This window comes from Zonotrichia leucophrys, chromosome 19 (genome assembly GCF_028769735.1).
Source record: "Zonotrichia leucophrys gambelii isolate GWCS_2022_RI chromosome 19, RI_Zleu_2.0, whole genome shotgun sequence".
NCBI lineage: Eukaryota > Metazoa > Chordata > Aves > Passeriformes > Passerellidae > Zonotrichia > Zonotrichia leucophrys.
In genome coordinates, this window is record NC_088188.1 from 4,752,677 (window position 1) to 4,761,352 (window position 8,676).

The 8,676-nt window shown below is 42.4% G+C and overlaps 1 long non-coding RNA gene across 2 annotated transcripts; it reads left to right on the forward strand.

Moving 5' to 3' along the window:
* Positions 1–1,921: 1,921 nt before the first annotated feature.
* LOC135455840 (uncharacterized) lies at positions 1,922–7,452 on the forward strand. 2 transcript variants are annotated; one of them, XR_010442403.1, is made up of 4 exons: positions 1,922–2,454; positions 3,101–3,302; positions 6,029–6,170; positions 6,767–7,452. It is a non-coding gene; the product is annotated as an uncharacterized LOC135455840 (long non-coding RNA). The 2 variants fall into 2 exon arrangements; XR_010442404.1 differs by lacking the exon at positions 3,101–3,302 and having other exon boundaries at positions 1,939–2,454.
* Positions 7,453–8,676: the final 1,224 nt, after the last annotated feature.

Consider the following 8,676-nt stretch of genomic DNA (forward strand, 5'->3'; position numbering starts at 1 on the left):
CAGTGTGAGGAAGGCAGGTAGAAGCATTTTTAGCATTTTTTGCACTGCACAGACTGATCCTATGGGCAGGGAATGTGACTGCATGGTCAGAATGCAGGAGAGAAATTAAGAATCTGTAGTCTAGGGATGTTTTCTGACCTGCTGGAATCCCATAAGTGTGATCTTTCCAAAGAGTGATTTCCCAGTTTTAAGAAGCAGAGTTTTGTTGACTTCTTTAATCACACCAGAGGCGCCTTGTTTCTAGGGCAGGAACTTTCCTCATGCCCTTGCAAAGAAAACAAACAGGCATTGGTTTTCCATCCTGCCCTGACCTTTGGAAGTTACCATCTCTGCCAGTTCTACACTTTCTGGCCCTGGAGAGACCAGTTCAACCCTGAGTGAGGGAACTGAGCCACCTCTGGAGTCACCATCACACCTCCTGCAGGTGTTTTCCTTGGAGGCCACTCCATCCAACAACTAACCAGGTCTGACCCTGCGTAACTTGGGAGAGCCAAGCAGGAGGATTGTCCAAACCTCCAAAATCAAATGTGAAACCCACAGAGCCTCAGAGGAGCCCGAGCAGGAGGAGCTGCAGCCGGAGACACTGACCAGAGCAGAACTGGACACCAGAGCAGTGTGGTGTGGCACCAACCCTCCAGCCCAGGGGACTTCAGGGACTTGTCCAAGTGACTGCAGGGACAGACCCTGGCTGAGTTCAGGTTGAGAATAAGGCCAGACGAGGGGGAGCTGCAGAGATTGTAAGTTATAAAATGATTCATTCCTATGAGCCCTGTGTGTGAGGCTTCTGCTTCCCCCAAGCCAGGTGACATTTAACCACAAAAATATTTAAGGTGCTTTTTAGAGGGATCTGCATCACTGACTATGATAAAATACAGGGGTGTGGGAGAGTCAGGATGCAGCTTTTTCAGTGCAGCTCCACATGAAGGGGGAAAAAAAGGCAATAAAAAGGAAGTCTTGGCATAAGGAAAACATCCCAATGAAATCCTGTCTTTTAATCTTGGCCACAATCTCTTCTCATCATCTTTCCTGCTTTTTAATGCTCTGCTGCACTTTTTATATTGTTCACTTTATCAACTTCACCTGTCTCAAAAGTCAATAAAAGCAGAGGCCACAGTTTTAAAATCCAGGCAAATGAACTGAGGCACCAAATTTCTCAACTTCTCCAGAGGTGCTGACTGCTCACAACTGTCAGGAGCAGCAACACAACCTGTGGGTGATCAGTGTCTTTAAAAATCACTTAAGTGCTTGAAGAGGAACAAAACTGGAAAACACAGAGGATAATACTTTCAAAAGCTTCTGACTCAAGAGTCACTATTTTACTTTCAGAAGTGATTTGAGCACTTGGGAGTTCAAGAACTACTTAAAAATCAAGTGTATTCTGAAATGCATAATACTTTCTGTGTATGGTGTACAGATACCTCTTCTGCTAATGTACTAACCCAGAAGTTCCAGGCCTCTCTCAGAGAAGATCCAATATATTGAAATTCCAGTCCAGGATTGGCCACACTGTCACCTACAGGAGCTCCATCAATATTCTAATGGGAAAGTAGCTTTCCATGTTATTGCCTGAGGACACCTCAGTAGAAGAATGACCCAAACAACATTATACTGATTGCTGTTGAACAACCTGAGGAAAACTCTCCTGCACTTTTTTAGTGCCTCTGATGGAAAATGCTTTTTTACCATTTTTTTCCTGACATCTGTTCATTGTGGGCACACAGTTTGGGGTGATTGGGCTGGGGCTGTGCCTGAGCCTCATCCCCAATGAGCTCCAGCTGTGAAAAGCAGGTGAGCAGCTCATTGAAAGCAATGAGCCATGGAGTGCCCAGGTGCACTGAGCAACCACCAAAGGGAACAGAGGGCACACAGGTGCATTGCATGAACATGAGGGGTGTAAAAAAGGGCTGAGAACAGGAAGGACAGATGCCTGCAGCCTTTTGAGGTGGGTTGATGTTACTCTGTCTGGGCAGATGCTTGAAGCCTTCTGATGAGGTGTGGTGTTACTCTGTTTGGGTGAATGCTTGAAGCTTTCCAAAATGGTGTGATGGCCCTCTGTGTGTTGTGGCTGTCTCAACTGTGATAGTTTAGTTCATCTCTAAGGCAGCTGTGGAGTCAGTGTCCCACTATGAGGTATGTGAGCTTCTAGACCTCTCTGAGCAGGAGGAAGAGATTGCAAAGTGCACAGAGACAGCAAAGACACTCATGTCATGGCTTAAGCCAGCTTGTTGATAGAGGAGTTTTACAGCTGTCATTAGTGAAATGGAGAAGAGGCTGCTGACACAAGCTCACACCACTGACAGCCATAGATCAGGAAAAAAAATCTCAGCACATGGCAGCATTTCACTGCTGAGCTGTTGGCCTGGAACTCTGTTAATATTTATCCAATGTGCTGATCTTTAACATTTGGATTGCTGCTGGTAGCAGGGATTCCAACCAGCCTGAGGCCTTCACAAGGTGAGTGTGGTGTGTGGCCAGGGGCAGATTACAGCTTGGTAAGTCCTGCCAAGAGTCCAGAGGCATCTGCAGCTGAAGGGGTCAATCAGCTTGGGCCTCCTTGGGCTGAGCTGCCTGGATCTTCAGCAGCTCCTGGAGGCACTGGGGAGGCTGGGGTGCTGCAGGTGTGGTTTGCAAATAACCCATCTTTACATCAGCAATGTGCTCAGTGTCTTAGACAGAACAGCTTGGTCTTGCCTCTGGAACAGAAGATTCCAGGTCAAGTGTTCTGATGCCACCATCATTGCCCATCCCTGTAAGAGTTATCTAGAGCACTGGGGTTAATATCTTTGAAGTATTCAGGTTTCAAGCCTTTTCTCCTTGGAAAGGCATGTTTTTAATAGAAAGGCACATGCTATTTTCTCTTTCACTGTCTCTAAAGAGGAGGAAGGTTCTCTGTTACTGTTTTAGAATCTCTTTTCTCTGATTCAGTTCAAGCACTTTCTTTGGAACAGCACTTAAGTGTTTCTTCCTTAATTTAGACAAGGTTTAAATGAGTTCAAGCTCTTTCTTCAGAACAGCACTTTAGTGTTTCTTCCTTAATTTAGACAAGATTTAAGTCACATATTTTGATGCATTCATTTTTCTTTGGTTTTCTTTTGCACAGAGAACCTGTTGGCTTTCAGTTCTTTAACACCATCCACCACTCCTAATTCAATCCTAGCCAAAAAAATTTTCTCAGTTTGCTTCCTGGCCTGATGTGCTGCTTAGATCTCCCTCACTGCCAGAAGCCTTCCCCTCTTCTGCTATTCATCACAGCAATTTCACATGCTCTCTTCAGCTGTTCTCTCCACGGGCTGGTGAAGCTGGTACGGTTATTATCCTCTTTATCCTGTACAAAGTTTAAAAAAAAAGATTATTTATGGATAACACTGGGGACCACCCATACAGCAAGAAAAATTGAGAAAAACCTGTTGTTTTCATGCTTTGGGCAGTTACACACATGCTTAGCTTGGATCAGACAGTCCTTCCCATTTGACTTCTGTTCTCTGTAAATATTTGTAGCTTTGCTGATCAAGCAGTGCTGGATTTCTCAGCTGGGCCTCCATATGGACCATAAGCTGTGGCACTGGATTATAGAACCTCATTCAATAACAAGCCTTCTTGAATAGTTGTTTGTTTCATTCTCTAATTTGGTCATGAAAAATCTGTTTAGGAATCAAATGGCAGAACAAAGTCTCCAAATGCAGCTGCTTTGGCTGTAGTATTGATTGCTCTGAGGCCCATGGCAATAGTAATAAGGGCTCCAATGTGTGATTATTTTTTATTGATTGTGACCTAAATGCAATAATTTGTGTAGAGGAAATGGCAAAAATGTGGAGGACTTTTTATATATTGTGTGATTTCTATTTAATGCACCTTATTTTTGTTTGTCTGGTTTTGCTCATGAACAAAGCACATTTCTTGTTTGTGCCTGCCCTGGCTGTGCACAGAGAAGCTTCTGAGGATGGGCTGAGTGCTCTGACCATGGCACAAACTGTAATAACCTGAAGGAGGGAGCAGGGTGAGCACGTGCCCAGGGCTGGGGATCTGGAGTACGCAGAGAGGAGATGGATCCCAGAAATCCTGTGACCAGCCACAGTTTTGGTGAGGGATCTGAACATCTGACTCTGAGCTCAGCCTCCCTGGCTTGCCCCTGACCCAGATTTCCAGTGGGACACCCAGAGAATTGTCACCCTGTGTGCCCTGCAATGATTTTCCATCCACCTGCACACACCTCAGCCACAGCAAAGTTTCACTCTTGACTCGGAAGTCAAAGCTGTTGGCCACTTGTAAGTTCTCCAGTTTGCAATCAGTTTCTTCCCTAAAGATAAAATGTTACTAAGAGGAAAAAGACACAGAAAAATAAGGTTGACTTCAGACCTCAGTTTTACAGCTTTTTCCCTCTTGGAGCTAACAGCAGCTCTAATACCTCCCTTTTGCCCATGGAACTCAAAGTGCTTTACAAAGGCAACAAACATCACTGACAGCACTTTAGAGTGAGGGAAGCAGGAGCACAAAGGGGAAAGTTATTTATCTGAGAACCCTTCAGGAGACCAACAGCAGAGGTAGGAATACAAGCAGTAATCTGCTGTCTAGGAAAGTTGATCCCTGGACATGCTGCTTAAAGTGGTCACATTTCTAATGCCAATAAAATCCGTGTTTTCAACCTCTCTGACCCCCTTATCAGTTTTTCCCTCCCTTCTCAGTATACACATTCCCAGTTAGCCATCATGTGACAGTGAAAGTCCCTCTGGGATGGACTTACTGCTTCTATTGCTAAAGCTGCTTTTTCCAGGCCTCTTTCTTAGGTTCAGGTTCTGGTGTTTATGAGATAAATTTTATGTTTTGTGCAAAGCAGGGAGATTAGGCGTGGGGGAGGTTCAATATGTTCAATAGGTAGTTGAGACAACATCTTCTATATAAAGATTATTTCAAAACTGCCCTCGGTGCAAGCTGCAGCTGAATTTAAATGCAGCCTTGGCTTTTTTGCAATTTCCTGCCAGAAGAGCAGCTCTCAAGCTGTTTTGAAATAAAAAGACACAAATGCTGGAAGGAGGCAAGTGGGCAATTGACCTCATCAGAGCTCAGTGTTGGTGTTTGTCAGGCATTTTCCAACTAAAGGGGTTTAGGTTTTTTCCATTCTTTTGGGGGGCAGGGGGAAAGAAAATCCTGATTTCTCAGAACTGAAACATTTTGCAGGAAACACATAATTTTCACAAAAAGCTTTCTGTGAAGAATCTTTCCTGCTCAGCTTGAGACTGATGGACAAAAACTGATTGGGAAAGGATCCCAGCGTGGCCAGTGGTCGGCACATTCCCTGGTTATGTGAATTTTCACAATGTGATACAGGAAAGGTTGAGTTAGCTCCAAATAAAGCAGAGCAAGGATTTGACAGAGTCTTCCCGGAGCCACTGCAAATATCCCAAACTTGGAGTCATCTTCTCTGTCCCAAGAAATGGGATTTTCATGAAGTCAGGACCAACCCAACAAGATCAATTGTGCTCAACAGATTGATCCCACTAAAGGAGGTGTTTTAGATCATGAACTCTGGTCTCTACATCCTATAGAAATATCCCCAGGCTTTGGCATGCTGGGAGCTGAACCTGTTTGCTCACTTGCTCTTCCTTCCTTCTTATTTTCATTTTGATGAGACAAAAACTCTAAAACATCCCCATTTTCCCTAAAACATGTTTTGCTTTCTAGCCAGCTTTATTCAGCATTTTAGAAGAGAGTCCTTGGTCTGATACCAGACATTTAACATGTGCCCCACTTTGAGGCTGCTACTGACACCAAATCTAAAAAATAAAAAACCAAAATAATACACATAGAATGAGAAGCATTTTCTCTTACCTTACCAGGCTGTGAATCAAACCCCATGCTTCAATATTTTCCCAAAAAGTGTCATTGAGTTTGTTTGCTTGTTTAATAGAAAATAAAATATGTTCTTTACAGTGAAACATCATTTAGAGAAGCAGGAGCCCACATGGGAAAGGCCCCTGAGCTGCTGCTCTGCCTTTTGTACATTGCTGTTTGTTGATTTTTTTGTTCCTAGTCCTGGAGAAAGACTGGCAGGAATTGTGCAGGGTCCTTGCAGAGCTGGGAGCAGATGATCCCTTTGCTGCTGGAGAACAGAACTCCCTTCAGCTGCTCCTCACTGTGGGTGAGGAACTGCAAACCTCTGTGGGATGCACCAGGTGAGGGGAAATCAGGGAGATCTCAGCAAGAAAGGCTTCAAATCACCAATATCAAATTTTTAATTTCACCAATTTCAAATTTCAGTGTCCCATTTTCCAATAGTTAGATCTCTCTTTCCAAAACTGCTCAGACACACAGGAGGGATGATGCTGACAAAAGTTTCTTTAACCTGTTCAAGTTCCCTTTTGGAAAGAAGCTCTTCCCCAACCCTACCACTATAAAATAATGTTTTACTCAAAGCTAATTCTTTTAAATTAGGGTCTACATTTACATAGAAGTAAGGATGGCAATTTGAAAGAGTATTAGCTGAGAGGTGCTGAAGAATAATGGCATTTTTCTGTCATTACTATGAGGAGGAAAGGAAACTGTACATCACATGAAAGGCTGACCAGCTGCTCCTGTTACATAATGGATGGGGACATTGCTGATTCAATAAATGCTAAGAATACAGAAATTTATCTACAAAGACAGATACTCTTGTGTCCACATTAAGACTTTACTAAAATATATGACAGAAATATACCACATATTTCCTGGATATTTCTCTTTGCATGCTGGTTTATTTCATCTCTTTTCTCCTCAATTCTTTTTACAGGCACTGAAGAGGAGCAGTGGGGGGAGATTGGTGCTCTAGCAAGCAAGGACCTCATCTTAACCACATAATAGGGGAAAAATAATTTCCAGACTAAAGAACTAAACTTTGCACAGCACTTACTGAACCTGAGTAAGATTTAAAACCTGAGTGGAGTGGCAGGCAGATCTGAGCCCACCTTCAGAGAGAGTGGCGGCAAATGAGGGGGAACCCAAGAAGTAATGGGCAGATAAACACTCAGTTCCTTCTGTCAGTAAATTTACAACATACTCAAGGAAGACATCAAAAAAAAAACTCCTCAGACAAATTCTGAGTAAGTTGTCAAAGAAAGAAAAAGAAAAAGGATGAAAACTCTTATTTAAACAAAAAAAAAAATCAACATTTGTTAAATAAAACAAAACATGGTGCTGAGCTTGCAGCTGAATTCAAAGACAATTCTACAGGTACCTGGAAGAAGTGTTGGGAGAGAGAAAACTTTTATTTCCCACACACGTCTGGTGCTTACATATCAGAACTGGATATTTACTGAGGTGAGATTACCTCATGCTGGACTCTGTTTAATTCCTGTCCTGTCCTTTGCAGAATTCAGTTCTGGTTGTACAAAATACTCCAAAATGTGTAAAACAGTGACATGAAGAGAAAGACAATTAAATCTGCTGGTGCAGGTAGGCTCGTGAAGGTGCCTCTATCTATCTATCTATCTATCTATCTATCTATCTATCTATCTATCTATCTATATATATATATATATTTTTTACATCCTGTACATGGATATGAATTCATGAGTTGGGAGCTTTGGGATGCCAAAGCAGTTCCTGATAGTTCCTGCACAACAGCTCTGCATTACAGGTACATTAGATATGGAAGTAAAAATAAGGTACCTGGACTCTCTAAACTGTTTCTGGTTTCTCTGCATGAGAAAAACAATTTCCAAGGGCTCAGCTCCCATTTAAATAGCAAAACAGACTTCCTGGTTTTGCAGATATTATGAAAAAGATCTTCTCCCTGCTCTGCATCCTGGCTGTATTTCATTTGGGGCAGCAGAGCTCCATCAATTTGCACAAGCAGGGAGCTTCTGTTTCCAAACAGACCATGAGCAGAGTTATGACCTACAAATCAGGCAGAATGTCCTTGGCTCTGTTTCAGGATGCAAATACTGCTTTTTCTCTTAGAAATATTAAAATTGAATGATCTAGTGAGGAGGTCTTTTCTACCTACTTTGGTTATGGGCCTTTTGAGAGATTATCTTGACTATCAAGTAGCTTTTAGTGTTTATCAGTGACCACAAGATCAATTTGCACTCTTAGAAAATAAATACAATTCTTGCTTACAGTAAAATTCAAATGTGCAAGTATGGAGGAAAAGAAGAGAGAACAGGATTAATAAATTACAATTGTTAGCAAGCACTAACATGTATCGAAAATGGCAAATTCTCTGGAGTACAGCTGAGCTTCTTTTATTCAGGTCAATGACTCTTTTTGTGATTCTCTCCTCTCAAAAAGAGCATTTTTCAATGATTTATGTATAATAATCTCCACATCAGCATACCGTATTTTTCACTATTTGTTTGTTAAACAAGCAGCAAGGATCTCACATTGAAGCCCTTAGCCTTGAAAATCCAATTGGGATAAAGGCATAAAAATATACATATAAAATAGAAATATTTATTACTGAGGCTGATGTTTATGATTTGACATGTAGGTAAGGGGGAAAAATACGTCATTTTAGATTGCTGAGTTAAGGCTTTAATGGCGTGGCTTTCAGACAGATACGTGAGGGCTGTTTATTAAGAAAAATAAAAATCACCCATTCACAGGCCACCAGAGCAGGAAACAGCAGTAAGTGTTGCAAAAGCAGCTTGCCATTGGTCTGTGGCAGCGCTGGCTGCTCCAGCCTGCAGGAGTCAGAGCTGG